Genomic DNA, 21,249 nt, shown 5'->3' with positions numbered 1-21,249 from the left:
GTTTAAATGATTTAAACCATAATGATTTAAGCCATAATGGTTTAAATCATTTAAACTGTCATAATGGCATGACAGGCGTATCTTTGGCGCACAATTCTAACTATTTCTATCCTTGTTTTATCTTCCTTTTTCTCTGACCTTCTTTTAACTGTCTTTAGAAAATCAAAATGTCCCCATTTCCTTAGAAGATCACAGCTCACCTCAAACTGATAAAGAAACTGATATTTATAGAACGTATCCAAATATAATCAGTCTAAATTTTTTTGGACAAAACTAACAAACATAAGTACAAAGTAGAGATTATAGAGGTGTAAGCAATTAGTTAAACTCCTCTCTCACAAAGCCTGTCTTTTCTATCTTTCACCCAGATATCTTTCCCTGATGTATCAAACATCTATTAAACCTTCACCAAGAGGGTGTATTGAGAGAGAAGAGGGGATGTACTACTGTGAAATGAATTCAGCTGCAGATAGTAGAAAACTCAATCAACAGTGGCTTCAAGAAGTAAAAGGTTTATTTGACTCAAGCAAAAAAAAGAAAAGAAAAAAAAGCCCAAGGTCATTTGATTTAAGTGTAACAAAGCCATTAAAGACCTTTCTAATATGCCACCCTCAAGATGCAGGCCTTCAGCTTCTACTGTGCCATCCTCAACATGAAGGTTTTCAGCTTCGAGCTTGTCTTTTCTTGGTAACATTAGATGTGCTGTGTGAATTACATCCATTTAACTTTGATACCTCTTGAACTCTTCAAAGTTCTTTCAAAATTCCTTAACAGCATTTACTGACCAGAGATCTGACTTCCTACTGGTATTTAGCCTCAGAGACATTTTATCCAGTGGGGAATGGGGATGTATTCCATTCAGAGAATGCTGAAGGCTGCCACCAGCCTTACACAGTTTTCTTTCCATCAGAAGATCCATGGAATTTTCTGTACCTCACTATGGGGCAAGATCAGGCACCAAGCTCTTTCATGTTCTCTGGTCCTTTGAAGTAGAATTATCTGTCTCTCTTTTTTACACTGACTAATACATTTATTATGTTGAAATTAAACAGATTTTGCAAGTGATCTTATCTCAGTTTACTTTCATTTTCTTCCTCTAAGAATACCAAGGAAAATACACCATAATCAAGAATGGCAGTTGCAATGGAAGGAATGACATGTGTTCTCCCCATCCCTTGGCACAGGCACAACTAGGTGGAAGCCTGTCAACTCCTAAGTTGAGGCCACCAGAAGGGGGTGGGTAAGAGGAAAAAGCACAGTGAGAGTATTTCTAACAGGCTTTAGAATTAGGCAACTGTTTACAGATACTAGATGATAGATAGATAGATAGATAGATAGATAGATAGATAGATAGGCAGATATTATATATATACACACACATATAAATATACACAGATACACACATATTTCAGAAAACACAAATTCTATGCCTGAGTAGTTACAAGTAGCTACAGCAGTTTCACAATGAATCCAGAATCTAGGTCTTTCCATTTTTCTGTGTGACTAACCATAACTAATGTTTCTTGCCCATAGTTACAAGACAGCTGTTGATGTTTCTGCCACCAGTAAGGAGGACCGGGAAGAAGCTGCTTTCCAGGAAATCCCAGTCAACTTCCAAATAGATCTCTTTGGTCAAAAATGTGTCACCCATCCAACTCTTTTTGTAAGGTAACCTGGGGAATAAAATATTTTTGTAGCAAAATTGGGGCTCTGCCAATAAGGAAGAAAGGGGAGATAGATATTGGGTAGATAACTAGCAGCATCCTCCATGTGATAAACTGGAATGGGAGACTATGCTAGCTTTAATAAATTATGTCTGCCTCCATTTGATAGCTCTTGTCACATGTTGAACTATTTTCTATTGAATCTAAGGAATGGACTTAAATTCCATTCAAGTTTTAAGTTTGAAATGAAAGTCCCACATTTGTTCCACTCTACTCTTATTATTTCCACCAAACCCCAAGTTTCTCCATTCTTTACCACTATGCTCCATAGTAATATATCCAAAGCCTTCAGTTATGGCCCAGTGAAATCCATAGCAGTCAAATAGTCAAAAACCAGACTTCCTAGAAAATCCACCTGAGATGATTAGTTAAAGCAATCTGAAAAAGCAAGATATTTCACTGCCTGCCACATAATGTTTCTCCAGCCCCAGCCCCTGTAAAAATAAAATATCTTTAATGGAAGCCAACTCATTACCCCATAAAATTACTACAACACATGTGCTTGAAAATGTAAGACAGATATTCTTAACTTGGCATGCCACAGTGAACCACAGAAATGTTCTCCAAGAAATGATTTCATTTTGTTGGTTTTATATTTAAAGTCACATTTTTGGCAGGCAATCCCAAAGACAAAGTTCCAAGAGTAAACTAGCCTATGGGATAGAACTCAGACTTTTGGTCACTTTCCCACATTTGTTTAAATAGCTTACCTGTCCTTGTATACCTGACATAATGATCTAGAAGCCTGGCTCTGTTCCTTCTAGTTGTAGACCTCTTTTTGCCATCTTTCCTTCTACCCTGCATACTGAGTGTAGTTTATTACTTTAGCACACATATGTGGGGTTATAAAACAGTCTAGATTTGAAGTGCTACTCTGGCACTTAATAGTAGTGTAACTTAGACAAATTGCATAACCATACTTTGCTTCAGTTTACTCATCTATAAAATAAGCATCATAATAACGTCTACATCATAAAACTGTTACAAAGATTGAATCAGTTAATATATTAAAGTTCTTAAAATAGTACCCAGCATGCAGTGTGATATAGGTGGTAGCTGTTATTATTATCACCCAGCTGGATAACAGGACATGACCTAAATTAGCCAGCAAAATGACTCCCTAAGGTAAGTCTGCCAAAACCAGAATAAAAGAATTCTGTAGAAATGTGTGTGGAAGCCGACAGACATTCCCCCAAATTCTATAAATATAAGGGACTCAGCTCAGTAATCAGGGAAAGTTACCTGGGATTCAAATTCACTATTTCCTCTGGATGCTTATGAAATTTTCATGAACAGAAGAACCTCAGGTTCCTTCATTTTATAAAGAAAAATCTGATCTGTGTGTAAATACAAGGTTATGTAAATAATTAGTGGAAAGCTTTCTGGGCCCTAATGCGGTATATTAAGGTGAGATAATTTCTTTATTCCCTCTCAAGTGAAGATGAGAAGAGAAATACAAGAATCTGAAACAGGCTATAAATCTCCATAATCTCTGCTTACAAAGAGGCCCATTCCAACTCAGAAATATTTACTTAACGCAGAATCTTGAAATTGTAGAAGTCTTTGGGTTTGGAGCTTTATAACTATTTACTCAGCTGATTATCTCCATTTCTTACAGTGAAATGTGAAACTTGTTTGTTAATAGGATATGTGCATCTTGAAATCTTCAAGATAGGCAAAAAATGTCAGAGTTAGGTTTTCCCATTTGGGTGCCAAACTTATAATCTTAACCTCTTCCTCTTCTTACTTCTATTATTCTGATTTCAGAATAATGTCCAACACCATTATATACATTTCTGTAGCATTTTCATTTTCCAGCGTGCTTTCCTTATTAGACTTATATCTCTCAACAATTGTCATTAGCTTTATCATCCTCACTTGACCAATGAGGAAATCAAACTTAGCAAGGATTCAGTGACCCTCTTCTAAGATCACATGAGTAAAGGGGAAGCCTGATTTAAAAAAAAAACAACAAGCAAAAAGACAGGGTTTCTGAGTCATTCTTTCTTTCTTTTATTCAATATTATCTACCAATATGACTGTGTGTTTTTCATGTGCACTGAGGATAAGTGGTTCTAAAAAAAAGTCACTCAAGATCCTTTCTTAAATCTTAGCTTATATCCAGGTCAGTTATGTTTCATTCCAACACACAGTAAAAGCAATCAGTGTTATCAGTGAGTTTACAAACTAGTCAAAAGGTAAACTAAACCTGAGATATCAAGTATAAAGAAATAAGAGATTTTTAAGGTAACAATATAAAACAAATTATAAATGTGCTGAGGTCAACCAGTGACCAGATAATCAGAGCCAATCAGAACCATAGACATAACTGAGAAAGACTATCTGGAGGTCACCTTCACTGCTCCCTCCCAGCCTTACTGCCCCAATCATGCTACAGCTCCCAGATTCAGTCATACCAGGCTGGTTTCGTTTCAGAGCACACCTCATGCAATCTCATCATGTCTTTCTACAATCTGTATTTCCTTTATATCTTCTCTGGTGCTTCTGTTATTTAAAAGTGATTTGCTTGTCATTTTATTTATCCTTCAAAGTATAGTTCAAAAGTTCCCAAGACGGATAAAATTACTGTTGTTTAGGAACCCTCAACCAGTAACTGGGGCCTCCTAGGAATGTAAGAGACTCTAGGAAATAAGGAAAAGTCAGTTAATAATAACTCATCAAAGTTTCTCATCCTCATGAAATCAGGAGACTATTAGAGACTGAGAAAGTGATGATGTGATGTTTCAAGCTCATCCCCTAATTCAATAATTTTATTGAGCAATAACTATTTTATTTTTCTAAATAAAAATACATCATTAAATAAGATAAATTTACCCTTATGATGTTTTTATTATGATAGCAAGACAGATGATAATAATACATATATAACAGCACACATACATATATAACTTATATAGCTTGTCATGAGTATAAAAACTCAAAAAAACAATAAGGTTATATTTGAGGGAAATGTAGACATTTTGGTTGAATCTCCAGCACTTGCTTCATCTCTTGATGAAAACAGCAATGCATGATTTAGAGAATAACTTTAGTTCAAATGGTGATGACTCATAAATTATTTCCATCTACTTTATCAATGATTGGTTCAAGCATAATCATGTGACCCAGTTTCAGTCAATAAAATGTAAAACCAGTTTACTGTGGGCATTTGAGAAAGTTTAAAAAAAATTTTTTTTTATGCTAGAGCCCTAAGAAATCAATAGTTTTATTGTATTAACAAGCAGACTTGTGGCCCAGATTCTCCCTGAAACCACCATGAAAGAGGAATCAGCGTTAGGAGGCAGATAATGATTTGGAAACTGGAGTTAAAAAACGAAATAACTTGTTAGGGTACTAAGCCAATCACCTGAAATTCACCTGACCTCAGGATCTCCTCCTGTAGGATCTAATGTTTCCTGTTGTTAACATAAACTTGAACCATATTTTCTTTTACCTGTTTCTGAAAACAAATGACACAAAAAGCTAGACGGTCAGGCAAGACCTCTCTGAGAAGGTGATATTTGGACTGAAACCTAAATGATAAGTAGTCAACTGGCCAAAGGTCTGGAGGAGTTGGAGACAGTCAGGATAAAGATGCTAAGGAGTAAAGAAGAAACAATCAGCTTTTTGAGGGACAGAAGGAAAGCCAGTGTGACTGATGAAGTGTGAGCCAAAGAGAGAATGGGATAAGAACAAATTGAAAGATACACAAAAGTCAAGAGTTTTAACTGAGGTTTTAATAGATTCACAACAACCTCTCTTTGAAAAGTTTAGCAGAAATTGAAGTTTTGGTTATTCTTTCTGAAGTCATATATTTTTCATGACATCCAATGCAAAGAACACCTTAAATGCTCTCCAGACCCTCAGCTAAGATCAACATCTGGAATTTGCAGATCCTAAATTAGATGATTCAGATAGAATGCTAAATAATATACATCCTTTTGCTGGGTTATAAAAATCCAAGAACATAGTTGGAAAAGCTTTGATGATAAAGAATTTATTGTAGGACAAATGGAAAGAGAAAAGAGACCATCAATATTCATACTTCTGGGCATACAACAATTCTGCTTTAAAGTGATTTTTAAATATTCAGAGATGAATGGAGAATTAGAGCATTAAACTATAACTGCTTATCTTCATAGCTTGTCTTATTGATTCTAAATCCTTAATGTATTGTAAAATTAACTGCTTCATACTTTACTCATCTGAATAACATTTGTACTTATTCTATTTTAAACCTAATTGTTTAGTTAAGGGTGTATGTATCTATGTCTTTCCCAGTAGATTGTAAATTCCTGGAGAAGAGACAACTTTGAAATCTCTTTTGAATTCCCTCATCATCTGACAGCTCTATCAATTTAACACAAACTGAGTACATTTTTGATGAATTAAATGCTCCTTAGTTGCCATTTAACACTGGCAGACAGGTGCTAAGATTCCATTTTTCAATAATTATATAGAATGCATACTAGGTAAGCTCATTCCAATAGTTTATGATAATATTTTATACAAATGAAGTATTCTATTTCAGTTTATGAATAATTACAAGTTTTTTGGGTCTATCTTAGAAATTTGACTGATGTCTGAGTTTCAGAAACCAATAATTCCTTCATTTGTTTCATAGAAACAACTGCTTTAATTGTAAACATCTGTTTAAAAACGTACTTTCATTCACAATATTCTTTAGATATTGGGTTCCTTAAGGAATCAGTTTCTGGCACCCAACATTTGGTTTTGATGTCCTTCCTGTGTGTTCCCAGAGCAACCTGGTTTGTATGACTCAACCTATGTAGTTTAGTCTTATTTTGATAAACTATACATGTTTGGTTGATTAAGAAAAAGTCTGTGACATCCAACTTCCTTCCCACTCACAAGTGCTTATCAATAAGATAGTCAATATAACAATGTCTACATATGACTGATAAATAAATAAATGAATAAATATTAATGTTGTTGACATTTGCAAAGTAGCATATATTATGCCAAGAACATTCACACACATTATTTAATTTCATCCTCAAGTGTTCTTCTAAATCCAATAATCCTTCCCCTGTTCTCCATTTCCATCTTCAGACTAAGGGAATGGAAATTGAAACTCAAAATGAGTTTTTCTGAAACTGAATATAAATCTGAAGGATTCTGGAAATAAATATATATATTTTTAGAACAATTCACTTGTGTTCAATATACGCTATTCACTGACTCTAAGAATTCCTTGAGAGCCAGGGGATTATTAACTAAGGTATTCTTTTCAGCCTCCTACTGTAATGCCCAGCATGTGTTATGTGCCCATTAAAGGTCAATTGAATTTGAACAAGAAGGATCATTTCTTAAAATTCTCAACAGTGAAGGTACAAGTACAAGAAAAATATACTTTATTTTCTAGCCAAATCAAAGCTTTGTTTACTCAGATACTTCTTTTTTCAATTATTCTGCTTAACTAAGATTTTACTGAAGTAAAATAACCTATTAAATAAAATCACTTTCTCAGGCAAACTAACATTTTTTATTTTGCTTTAAACTTTCATTAGTAGCCTTAAAGTATGCTATTTTAAATATATTATTAATATATACTTATATATTCAAAGCTGATTATACTACCATGTTTATCTTGCTATTTGCTGAACATCTTAACAAGCAAACCTGATTCATTTTTAAGCTTTTGAAAGAAAATGTTCTTGTAGCGGCTAGTTCATCTTGGGTGTATCAGGACTAGCACCCAAAATTAATTTCTGAGGTTTTAAACCCATCAAAGAGAAAGTGCAAATGACTTAATGTTTGGAAGAGTGTCAGCGTCCAGTCTATCATGATCTGCTTGTAAGCTACATCAGCTCCTCTTCCTGGTTCCAATCGAGGTTAAAATGAAACTTTTCGGATCTGCTTCTGAATGTTTTCTATCTTCAGAGAGAAAAACTACTAACTTATTGACATCTCAGTTGGCTACATAATTGATATATTTCAAACTGTGTATTTACTTTTATTTAAAGTATTACTTAACCTTTACGAATGTGATATACTTTAAAAATCCCATGAAAATATAAGTTTAGATTTCTGTTATTATTGAGTTATTTGACATTAAATAAGGAAAATAAAATATTTTTTATCTGTTTCACATAAATTAAGATATAAAAGCAGCTCCCATTTTTTACCCTGATTTATTCTGTAGCTGCTGTAATACAAAGAGTAATGAATCCATCATCAAACATCTGGACTTCAATGTCAACATGTGGTTCAGTAGCAAGCAAGTGATTCTATGATTTAAATGAAGTGCTAGCAGGTTTGAATCTTAGGTTAAATAAGTTTCTAAAATTTCTTCTAAAATTTGAACCAACAATTCTGGGGAAATTATTTGTGATAAGTAATGAAGATAATATGTCATTATTGTGTTTGTTTGGTTTGTTTGTTTGAAAGACATCCTGGGGTTCCTGAAGAACATAAAGCAGCCAGATTCACTATCACATCAGGCTGGGATTCTTTAGCTTTTATGCCAGTCCAGAGGCCAGGGATGGCACTGTTGAAGCATTTTCACCACAGGTCACTCTCTTGTTAAGGTGGCAATTTGTGTATTTCCTCCAAACGTTTTGTTTTAATTATTATATAAAACTGTCCAGAGAGATTTTTGTTGTTGCTGTCAGATTTATATCAGGTAGGTTGTAGTCTCTGCATTCCCTAAAACATCTCCATATCTCACAACAATTAGCTACTTGGTTGCCTTTCAATTTCTTAAGAAGGACACTCACATCTCACAAGAGAACTTAGCTAGGTATAAACAGACATTGAAATCAAAGCTGTACCAACCCTACCACCATAGAATCATGAACTTCAAGAAGTTTCAGGGACCTTCTAGCCCAGTATTTCATTTTAGAGATGAAAAATTCTGAGGGTCAGTTTGGCTCAAGACTTTTCCAAGATCATAGCATTTACTAGCAGGTACATCTTTTGGCTCCTGGATTTGTTTTTCCTAAATCTCCGATTCCTCAGATCTCATTGCCATTCTTGTATCCTTCAGTGAAGGACTAGCATCTTTCAGACTTCTATTTCATATGGCTTCTGGTTGTTTTAGGCCACAGGGAGGCACTGGTGGAAGACTGGAGGACTAGAGGAAGAAAGAAGAAAACAGTGTCTTAACAATATCTGTACATGGTAATATTGCATTTTTCATCTATGAGTATGATTAGACAATCAAGACTTAACCTTTTCATCACATATGGAAAATTTCAATGTTTCAAGGGGCTGGTTAGGTCACATACATGAAAAAACCAGGCACAGTTGAAACCACAGAGAACACTCAGCCTATCTAGAGAAGATAGACTACCATATAGCTCCAGACAACGACTTTCCTGTATAAAAGCTGGCCCATGCTGCTGACTCTTCTGATTTTTTCATTGAAAGAAGACACCTAGAACTGCATGTGAAATTTTCTTTTTTTTTTTAAGTGATAGGAAGCATTTCAATTTTTAAAAACCATTATATGTGCCAAATGCAATTTAACTGTGAGAGAAATCTGGCAGACAGTTTATGATTCTGGCTTTGGAACAACAGCTCACCTAGGGAGGAAAAGTGCATTTAAATATTCACCATGAAGTGGAGGGTTAAAGCAATCACTGGAGTATTTTCTTTCCTCCACTGTCCTGCACATCTAATACTTGGTGATTTCAAATAATCATTCTATCTTGCTAAAACATCTTAACATAGCTGCTTACATATTCGACTTCACTTAGTGTATTTAAATACAGACAAAGCATGATCATACAGAGTTTTGGGGAGTTAAAAGGGCAACAATTGAATTGCCAAAAAACAAACAAATCTTGTTGTAAGTACATAGCATACCTTCAGTTATTATCTACAAATAAACCCTAGTAATGAGGTTTGGGGATCCACTCAGTTGCATGTTGATGATATATTCTCTGTGGAACTGACTCTAAACCATTAAGCAAGCTTGTTCCTGCCACCATGGCTGTTAATTTGACGAGACACTGTCACATTAAGTAGAGCAAACATGTTTTCGCCCAGTCAGCCATCCAGAACCGACATGGCTGTTACTCTAACAACTGGATATTGATTGGAATCACTCACCCCTTCTGACCCTCCACTGGGAGGTGGAGACCAGGCTCAAGCTGACTGAAGATTTGCCTCATTGGCACACATGGGTAGCATGTTAAGGATAGCCACAAATTTTAAACCATTTAGCTCCTTGTCATGCTCATCCTTCAGGCACTGTCTGGTTCTGTTTCTTCAATGGGGCAATAGGCTCCCAATAAATCATTGTTTATTAATTTTATGGATCTGTACATCCATTTGTGAGGATGAATTAATGCTGTTTTAGCATTTGCAACTTTATAAATGCAAAACATAATAAGGCACACAAAGGAATTTTATAAGAAGTCCAAAAAAATTTTAAAAATTTAAATCTTTTGTATTCTAGAAGGGAGGATGTAGTCTTGATTGACAGACGTCCACTTAGTTTTTGAATAACCAAATTACTTAACGCAGATATAATCTTAAAAGTCCATAAATCAAACTCACTGAAAATAGAAATGATATTTAACTGATGTTAACTGTTTTTAGTCTGGCTATTTTTAACCTGCTTATTTAATATGGGTACCTAACAGTTAGTAGAGGTTGCTTTTCACTCATTCATTTACCACAAATAAATTTTAACATATGAAATTGCTGGGGTCTCATTTACCTGTGTCTTTGTGTCAATCTCAGCCTATGTTAGGCCCTGCTCTGTTCACTAAACTTCATGAAAATATCTCATGGTTGAAAAGGACCTTAAAGGACATTTAATCAAATTGTTCACCAGACTCCCTTGCCTTCTCTGGAACAGTCTCAAGAAGTGGGCATCCAATATTTGCTGGAACATCTCCAGTGATGCTAAACTCATTAAACTCATAAACACCTGGAGAATTTTATTAAAACTTTAGACATAAATCCTCTGTTTATCTAGTATAGATCAAATCCTTCTTCTTCAGGAGTAATTTAAATATTTAAAAATAGTAATGGTGTTCGCTTTCTGTTTTCTCCAAGAGCTGTGGTTTGGATTTGTGTCCCCGCCCAAATCTCATGTCAAATTTTAATCCCCAGTGTTGGAGGTGGGGCCTGGTAGGAGGTGATTGGATCATGGGGGTCTATTTCCCCCTTTGGTGCTATTCTCATGATAGAGTTCTCCTAAGATCTGGTTGTTTAAAAGTGTGTGGCGCTTCTCCACATCTCCCTTCCTTCTGCTCTAGCCATGTGAAGTGCCTGGTTCCTTCCTTGCCTTCTGCCATGATTGTAAGTTCCCTGAGACCTCCCCAGAAGCTGATGCTGCTATGTCTGCTGCAGAACCTGCAGAACCATGAGCCAATTAAACCTCTTTTCTTTATAAGTTACAGTTTCAAGTATTTCTTTATAGAGATGTGACAATGGACTAATACACCCAGCTAAGCACCTCAGTTCTTTGAACTATTTATTCTATAGCAGCAGTCTGCAAACTGTGATCTGAGAGCTGCATCCAGCCTTTTACCTGTTTTTGTAAATAAAGTTTTATTAGAACATATTCATTCAATTACATATTTTCTGAACTGCCTTTATACTACAATGGCAGAATTGAGCAGCTGTGAAAGAGTGTGTATGTACAGCCCCAAAATATTGAATAACCAGGCCTTTAAAAAAAGTAAATTTTTGGCCACTCTCTTATACCATATTGTGTCAAGAACCCTCATCATCTTTATTCTGGATGTCTTTTAGTTTTTCGCTACTGCTGTAACACTGTGACCTGCAAAACTTGAGAAGCTTGTGTCACTTGTTCTTGATACATTCTATTGATGCAGAAAACAGTTCTTTGGCTTACAAAAATTCTCCATCATAAAGCACAAAGAAATCCTCAGACCACTGAGATTAGTCTGATTTATAGCAGAAAATATACATTTTTTCTGCTTTTCTCTAAGTGTATTCTTATTTTACTGTTTCAACATTGCTTTAAAATATGCTTTTGGGTGCCTGTTATTGCAGAACATTGTTGTAGACATTGCATAAAATACTAAACAGGAGAGCGTATTTCTCAAAAGAGTTTGTACCTGGTTGTATGGAGGAAAATATTTATAAAATAACTGATATATTTGGGGTTTTAAAAATGTCCCTTAACTAGATTATCAGCTCCACAAGTGCAGGGCCCCTTGTCTGCTTGGCTCTATAATGTCTCCTCGGTGCCTATAATGGTGCTTGGCACATGGAAAATTATCTTTAAATATTGGTGGGATGAGGGAAAAGATTGGAAGAGGGAAACAAAGTACAGTAAAACATTAAGTTATGAGATAAAGACTATACAAAAAAACAGGAACTCTGGGAAGAAATAGATCAACATGGTCTGGACATAGAGCTGGGTAGAAAGTTTATCATGAAATCTAACTTCTCCTTTAAAAATAGATATCTCTTTTATAATCTGCAGATTATTATTTATCACCTGGATCAGAATCCTCTAGTTTGCTCATTAAAGCAGAGATTCCTGATGCCTATGAGGACCACCTAAATCAGAATCTGGCTGCCATGCCCAGAAATGATTCTTATGAATCCTAAAATTTGAAAACTATCCCTCTCGACAGAAAGTGACACAGTCTCTGTAGGAATACCTCTAGTGGTGAATAACTGACACTACCACAAGGCCAGCTTCTGTATTTGTTAGTTGCTAAAAAATAATTATCGACCAGGAGAGTGGCACATGCCATTACTAAATCCAGCACTTTGGGAGGCTGAGGTGGGCAGATCACAAGGTCACGAGTTTGAGACCAGCCTGGCCAATATGGTGAAACCTGGTATCTACTAAAAATACAAAAACATTAGCTGAGCGTGGTGGTACACACCTGTATTCCCAGCTACTTGGGAGGCTGAGGCAGAAGAATTGCTTGAACCCGGAGGTAGTGGTTGTAGTGAGCTGAGATTGCACCACTGCACTCCAGCCTGGGGGACAGAGTGAGGCTCTGTCTCAAATATATATACATATATATGTATATATATGTGTATATACATATATATGTGTATATATGTGTGTGTGTGTGTACATATACATATATATATATATATATGTATATATAATTATTTACTGAGTTGCAATCTGCCTCCTATCATTTCCAATCATTGGTCTCAGTTGCATTCATTAGAGTCACATGGGACAAATTTATTTTTTCTCTTTCATATGACAACTCTTCAAATGTAAAAGGTGTTCTATAAAATGTCTTCTTCTAGTTCAGCATTACTTAGGTGCTCTTATCTTTGTAGTTGCCACTCACTAGCAGAACTTCCCAGGGTCTATCAGTTAACCCAACATTCTGCTGAGGTGCCAGAGGAACCTGGCACTTAGAGCCAAGTAAATAGTTTGGAAATCTGCAGATAAATCTCTTTTCCTTCTACACCAAGTGAAACAGTCTGCCTCAGCCCATTCCTCATTCGCACCTGAGGCCAGAGTATGTACCTCCCTGTCCAGCCCTTTATGTTCAGTCTCAGCAGACTCATTGGAAGGGGTTGAGGAGATACTTGCTCATAGATCATGGACTCCAGTCTCCACACCATTCTTAACACAACTGTCAAGTTCTATATTTCCCAACATCCATCTTAAAATGTGTCTGTCAGAACAAACTGATGTAGAGGTCAATATGTAAGTCAGAGTTAGACTTCACCACTAATTAGCTGTGCAACCTTGGGTGATTACTGTTTAAATTCTTTTAGCCTCCAGTTGCTTAATCTATAAAGTAGAAATAATAGCACTGCTTCATATGGCTGTAAGAATTAAATGTGGTAAAGCACTTAACATAGTACCTCGTGATATACAGTGTGTAATATAGGAAAAGCAATTAACATAGTACCTGCTGGTATACAGTGAGTTTTCAATAAATGTCAGCCATTATTATTACCTTCTTGGCAGAATGAGATGATTACACCCTAGCAATCCTGTGAATGTTATGATATTTTTATTTATATTCCTGTCTCCTTGTGCAGATGATGAGAACACAGGCAGGGACCACATCTGACTTATCTCTAGCTCCAGGTACTAAAGAGCCACTGGGAAGAGCTCAGTCATATAATCCAATACTATCCAAATAAGTTTCCAACCTCTCCAGTATTTTGCATATTACAACCCCCAACTTTGTGCTTCTAAACTAGGTCAACCTAATACATGCACTCTGGGTAACCATCACACCACCCTCTTCTTCATAATCAACTGGAATCCAGTTCCCCACCCCTGCCCTTGCACCTATGCTGAGTCCATCTCCCTGTCTTACACCTGATCCCCAGGCTTGGTCACATATTTTTAGTTATGTGCTCACTTGATGGACATATGGACTCAATTTGAGCTTGCTCTCTGACTTGCGCATGTCTGACCCTTGTGAGTTGCCATGCTGGTTTTCTGATCTGCAAACTCCTAGAGCCTAGAGCAGCACCTTGTGTTGGACATCTTACCAGCACTCCAGCCATGTCTGCCCTATGATCCGAGAGAAAAGCAGTCAGGGAATGAGAAAGATGCCATGATACAGAATTGGCTACACATCAGACTGATCTGGCTCAGCATGTCATTTTAGTTTCAACTCCTTTGCTTCGCAGACAAAGGGTAAGAGCAACACATCATTAATATATTATCACATTATCACTGATGAAGTGCTAATAAAGTTAGTTCAACAAGACATAAGTTACATATAGGTGGCTCCCAGAAAATTTTATCAGCATCAGCTCTGGAAGTCAGGATGATGATGACATCAGGTCTTAAAAGCAAACTGCAGGGGCTGAATCTGACCTCTTTTGTCTTTGTGGCAGTGGCTCAACACCCAATCAATCTTACAATGGGAGTGTGATGCTTTGTGCAAAAGAGGCTGGCGCAATTCAGCTGAGTGGGCGGGTTGATGTAAAGTGACTCTGGCATCGCTGAGTTCAAAAGGAATTAAGGATTCATGAGAACACCGCACAGGCAGGCAAGCATAGATCCCCGGATGAATGCCGAATGAGTCACAAGGGAGATCTGGCTGGACTTCGAATCCCAAATAAGCAAGGAATTGCTTTTTGATGATGCTGAACTATAAATAACATGACCTCAGAAATTTCTGACCCTAGAAAACAAAGTTCTCTTTTTACAGTGACAGGAATGAGCAACGAGGACTACAAGACCAAATGCATACGTTATCGACAGATGCTTTATATATATATAATGCTTCACTTAAAGAACACTGCCACTCTAAAACCAGTTATGAAGCAATTTTGAAGAAATATTTTTTTTTCTCATTAATTATATTTTAACTATAGTAAAAAAGTCATGGGTGGAATTAGAAAAATTTCATTTTTCTGGGCCACTTTACTGGCAATATAATTACACTCATTTTTATCTGGTCCTACTCTGAGTCTGGTTATGAAATTGCTAATAACTAAGCATCACATGTCATAAAAACGAGTGTGTTTCATGTTTGTCTACCACTTTTTTACCTCTAACTCCTTACCCTTTTTTGAATTTCTTTCTTTCAACCATGGATGGAAATCAAAGAAACAAAAATTGTATTTTTTACCAGAATTTTCAAAAAAGCATTGAAAACAATGTGTCCAAAATCCTTGGGTTTTAAATATTTGTCTCTGTTGTGCTTGTCATGAGCAGCTTCTGTGGAATCCCTCACTGTAGGATTTGATGAATTACTGCAGACCTTGCTCACAACCAGGAAAGGTGTTAAGTGCTGTATCCTTGTGACTTACCAATTCTGCAAGGGTGGATGGGCCTTGTTTTCAGCAAAGCGGTGCCCACATAATTGCCAAAATAGAGGAAGTCAATATCCTGCTTAACATCTAATATTGCTCTGTATTCGTCAAATGCCTGGGATAGAGTGATATGCCTTAACACTGGAGCTAAATGTATAAATTTTTTAAGTATATACAGAGTCACACACACACATAAACCTGATCCAATACCCTATTCTCACCATTGTAGCTTTCAATATAATGTGTCAAACAATGGGAACTAAACCAGGCCTAATTTAGGGGAAATAAATTATGTATGTAGAGGCCTGAATCAACATGGCTATACTCAACTGTAATGTTCAGCAAGCTGATTAAACCAAGGGAAGTCTGAGCTCTAGACTATGTGACCAGAATTCCATTAACATGGTCCCTGCATCATCTAGGAAGAATTCATCTACCTTTTCTACTCTCTTCCAATTTCTGACTGTTCTCTCTGTAGTTATTTGTCAATTAAAAGGAAGGAGACAGTGCTGCTGCTACATTGTGCTCCTATCTTCAGTAACATCTACTAAAAAAATTCCAGCACCTTGTCTGACAAATGCAAATAAATTATATCTATTTGATTAATCACAGTAATATACACAGACCACTCATCTATTATTAAAAAGAATCACTAGCTTGTCAGTGTTTTTATTGTTTTCCTTAATTTTTATGGTAAAGTAAAGGAGAGTCATGCTACAAAAATCGAATACTTCTTTTCCTTGAATATAATTTACGCCATGTAAACTCCTCTTTGATACTTTAAAATTACTCTGTTGGCTCCTCCCCTGGGATTTTTATAATATAAATAAAATATTCTCTGCATTAAAACTTAGGTATATAAATAAATGAATTTATACTTTATTTTCTCTTAAATAATTACAGATCGGAATGTACAATACAAAATATATTTTTATTCTTATAATCTTCTCTTACAATATGCCTGCCCATTATACATTAGAATGAGGTTTTGGCCCTGCTAAAGTTCATCTGTGTAAGCAACACACATTAACACAAAAATCTGATTATTTTCCTCATAATAGAAACACATGAAAATTTGCTTAGAATATACAGAAGCAAATAATAGAAAAATTGATATCTAAGAAATTTGGTGGAATATCAGAATAGCATTAAAGGCCTTTTTGAGTTTTAACCAAAAAAAAAAAAAAAAGGAAAGAAAGAAAATAGGAAGAAAGGAAGGGAGGGAGGAAAGGAGAGAGAGAGAGAGGAGGGAGAGAGAAAGAGAGACCCTCCTTCAGCAACATGTTTAGACGTTCAGCCCTAAGACACCATTCACCATGTACCATCTGGCCTCAGACCATCTTCCCAGTCCTCCCTCTCCTCCTTACCCCTTGCACCAACCTACTAATCTCTAGTTCCTGAATATACACGCTATCATACCACCATGACTTTGCCCATTCTGCTCACTGTCTTTCCACCTCCTCATCCCTCCTCTATCTATTGGGATCCACTTATTTTCTGAGACTTAATTTAGATGTCACCTTTCCTGTGAAATCCTCCTCACGTATATCTTGTTCTGCATCTCCTACTCATCCAACTCAGAAGAATGTCAGCCCCTGGCACAGCAAGTACAGTTTGTCTGTGTCCTTTAGCCCCTAATACAGGAACTGGCATAAGCAGTGGATGATGAGCAAATTAACCAATTGCCAATGAACATCTTTCTTCAGTCTCTATGACCTCTTCTTTTTGAACCACATTTTGCTTTTTATTATTTTTATTTTTTTTAACTTTTATTTAGGTTGGGGGTACATGCTCAGGTTTGTTGTATACATAAACTCCTGTAACAAGGGTTTGTTTACAGAATATTTCATTACCCAGGTACTAAGCCTAGAACCCAAAGTTATTTTTTCTGTTCTTCTTCCTCTTGCCCTTCACCATCAAATAGGCCCCAATGTATGTTGCTCCTTTTTTTGTGTCCATCAGTTATCATCATTTAATTCCCACTTATAAGTGAGAAAATGTGATATTTGTTTTTTTGTTCCTGCATTAATTTTCTTTTTTTTTGATTGTGAAAGATCTTTATTTTTTAATTTATTATTATTATTATTTGCTCTTCTTTTCTTAAATGTATACTTTATTGCACTTTAGGTTCTGGGATACATGTGAAAAACATGCAGGAGTGTTGGGTAGGTACATACATGGCAATGTGGTTTGCTGCCTCCATCCCCATCACCTATATCTAGCATTTCTCCCCATGTTATCCCTCCCCAACTCCCCACCCCCCGCTGTCCCTCCTCTAGTATCCACTAACAGACCTCAGTGTGTGATGTTCCCTTCCCTGTATCCATGTGTTCTCATTGTTCAATATCTGCCTGTGAGTGAGAACATGCAGTGTTTGATTTTCTGTTCTTGTGTCAGTTTGCTGAGAATGATGACTTACAGGTTCATGCATGTCCCTACAAATGTAGGGCATGAACTCATCTTTTTTTTATGGCTGCATAGTTTTCCATGGTGTATATGTGCCACATTTTCCCTGTCCAGTCTATCATTGATGGGCATTTGGGTTAGTTTCAAGTCTTTGCTATTGTAAACAGTGCCGCAGTGAACATACATGGGCATGTGTCCTTATAATGATTTATAATCCTTTGGATATATACCCAGTAATGTGATTGTTGGGTCAAACGGAGTTTCTATTTCTAGGTCCTTGAGGAATCACCACACTGTCTTCCACAATGGTTGAACTAATTTACATTCCCACCAACAGTGTAAAAGTGTTCCTATTTTTCCACATCCTCTCCAGCATCTGTTGCCTCCAGATTTTTTAATGATTGCCATTCTAACTGGCATGAAATGTAGTTTTGATTTGCATTTCTCTAATGAACAGTGATAATGAGCATTTTCTCATATGTTTGTTGGCCTCATACATGTCTTTTTTTGAAAAGTGTCTGTTCATGTCCTTTGCCACTTTTGAATGGGTTTGTTTGTTTGTTTTCTTGTAAATCTGTTTTAGTTCTTTGTAGATTCTGGATATAAGTCCTTTGTCAGGTGGGTAGACTGCAAAAATTTTTTCCCATTATGGTGGTTGCTGGTTCACTCTAATGATTGTTTCTATTGCTGTGCAGAAGCTCTGAAGTTTAATTAGATCCCATTTGTCTGTTTTGGATTTTGTTGCCATTGCTTTTAGTGTTTTAGTCATGAAGTCCTTGCCTATGCCTATGTTCTGAATGGTTTTGCCTAGGTTTTCTTCTAGGGTTTTTATGGTTTTAGGCCTTATGTTTAAGTCTTTAATTCAACTGGAGTTAATTTTAGTGTAAGGTGTCAGGAAGGGGTCCAGTTTCTGCTTTCTGCACATGGCTAGCCAGTTTTCCCAACACCATTTATTAAACAGGGAATCCTTTCCCCATTGCTTGTTTTTGTCTGGTTTATCAAAGATCAGATGGTTGCAGATGTGTGACATTTCCTCTGAGGCCTCTGTTCTGTTCCATTGGCCTATATCTCTGTTTTGGTAGCAGTACCTTGCTGCTTTAATTACTGTAGACTTGTAGTGTAGCTTGAAGATGGGTAGTGTGATGCCTCCACCTTGTTCTTTTTACTTAGAATTGACTTGGCTACGTGGTCTCTCTTTTGGCTCCATATGAAATTTAAGGTGGTTTTTTTCCAGTTCTGTGAAGAGGGTCATAGGTAGATTGTTGGGGATAGCATTGAATCTATAAATTAGTTTGGGAAGTATGGTCATTTTCACAATACTGAGTCTTCCTAACCATGAGCATGGAATGTTTTTCCATCTGTTTTGTGTCCTCTCCTATTTCATTGAGCAGTGGTTTGTAGTTCTCCTTGAATAGGTCATTTACATTCTTTGTTAGTTGTATTCCTAGGTATTTTATTCTCTTTGTAGCAATTGTCAATGGGAGTTCATTCTTGATTTGGCTCTCTTTAAGTCTGATTTTTTTGTGTGTGTACAGGAATGCTTGTGATTTCTGCACATTGATTTTGTATCCTGAGACTTAGCTGAAGTTGCTTATCAGTTTAAGATTTTGGGCTGAGATGATAGGGTCTTCTAAATGTAAAATTATGTTGTCTGCAAATAGGGATAATTTGACTTCTTCTTTTCCTAATTGAATGCACTTTTTTTTTCTTGTTTAATTGCTCTTGCTAGAACTTCCAATACTATATTGAATAGGAGTGGTGAGAGAGGGCATCCTTGTCTAATGCCAGATTTCAAAGGGAACGGTTCCAGTTTTTGCCCATTCAATATGATATTGGCTGTGGGTTTGTTGTAAATAGCTTTTATTATTTTGAGGTACCTTCCATCAATACCTAGTTTATTGAGAGTTTTTAGCATAAAGATCTGTTGAATTATGTCAAAGGCCTTCTCTGCATCTGTTGAGATAATCATGTGGTTTTTGTATTTGGTTCTGTTTATGTTGTGAATTGCGTTTATAGACCTGTGTATGTTGAACCAACCTTGTATCCCCGGGATGAAGCCTACTTGATTATGATGGATAAGCTTTTTGATATGCTGTTGTAATCAATTTGCAAGTATTTTATTGAAGATTTTTGCATCTACGTTCATCATGGATATTGACCTGAAGTTTTCTTTTCTTGTTGAGTCTCTGCTGTGTTTTGGTATCAGGATGGTGTTGGTCTCATAAAATGATTTGGGAAGGATTCCCTTTATTTGGATTGTTTGGAATAGTTTCAGAAGGAGTGGTACCAGCTCCTCTTTGTGTGTCTGGTAGAATTCGGCTGTTAACCCATTTGGACCTGGGCTTTTTTTGGTTGGTAAGCTATTAATTTCTGCCTCAATTTCAGCCCTTGTTATTGGTCTCTTCAGGGTTTCAGCTTCTTCCTGGTTTAGTCTTGGGAGGGTGCAAGTGTCCAGGAATTTATCAATTTCTTCCAGGTTTACTGGTTTCTGTGCATAGAATTGTTTGTAGTAATATCTGATGGTGGTTTGTATTTCTGTAGAATCTGTGGTGATATCTCCTTTATCGTTTTTTATTGCATCTATTTGATTCTTCTCTTTTTTCTTTTTTATTAATCTGACTAGTGGTCTGTCTATTTTGTTGATCTTTAAAAAAAAGAGCTCCTGGGTTTATTGATTTTTTGAATGGTATTTTGTGCCACTATCTCCTTCAGTTCTGCTCTGATCTTAGTTATTTCTTGTCTTCTGCAAGCTTTTGTGTGTTTTTGCTCTTGCTCCTCTAGTTCTTTCAATTTCGATGATAGGGTGTCGATTTTAGATCTTTCCTTGCTTCTCATGTGGGCATTTATTGCTACAAATTTTCCTCTAGACACTGCTTCAAATGTGTCCCAGAGATTCTGGTACGTTGTGTCTTCGTTCTCATTGGTTTCATAGAACATCTTTACTTCTGCCTTCATTTCATCCAGTCAACGTTCAAGAGCTAGTTGTTCAGTTTCCATGAAGTTGCGTGGTTCTGAGTTAGCTTCTTAATCCTGTGTTCTAATTTGAATGCGCTGTGGTCTGAGAGACTGTTTGTTATGATTTCCATTTTTTGCATTTGCTGAGGAGTGATTTACTTCCAATTATGTGGTCAATCTTAGAGTAGATGTGATGTGGTGCTGAGAAGAATTTGTATTCTGTGGATTTGGGGTGGAGAGTTCTGTAAATGTCTATCAGGTTTGCTTGACCAGATCTGAGTTCAAGTCCTGGATATCCTTGTTAATTTTCTGTCTCGTTAATCTGTATAATATTGAGAGTGGAGTGTTAAAGTCTCTCACTATTATTGTAGGGGAGTCTAAGTCTCTTTATTGGTTGTTAAGAACTTGCTTTGTGTATCTGGGTGCTCCTGTATTGGGTGCGCATATCTTT

The 21,249-nt window shown here is 36.4% G+C and overlaps 1 long non-coding RNA gene across 1 annotated transcript in view; it reads left to right on the top strand.

Annotated features, from left to right (window-relative positions):
* The window catches only part of LOC108302320, a 52,868-nt gene that overhangs the window by 11,061 nt on the left and 20,558 nt on the right, over positions 1-21,249 (top strand). The window contains exons 2-3 of the long non-coding RNA XR_001824293.2: positions 1,534-1,668; positions 13,701-13,805. This is a non-coding gene — a long non-coding RNA (uncharacterized LOC108302320). The remainder of the gene's footprint in view (positions 1-1,533; positions 1,669-13,700; positions 13,806-21,249) is intronic.

The sequence above is a fragment of the Cebus imitator genome, unplaced genomic scaffold (assembly GCF_001604975.1).
Source record: "Cebus imitator isolate Cc_AM_T3 unplaced genomic scaffold, Cebus_imitator-1.0 Scaffold39, whole genome shotgun sequence".
Classification (NCBI taxonomy): domain Eukaryota; kingdom Metazoa; phylum Chordata; class Mammalia; order Primates; family Cebidae; genus Cebus; species Cebus imitator.
Note: the sequence above shows the minus strand (reverse complement) of the source record. Positions and strands in the feature narration are given on the sequence as shown.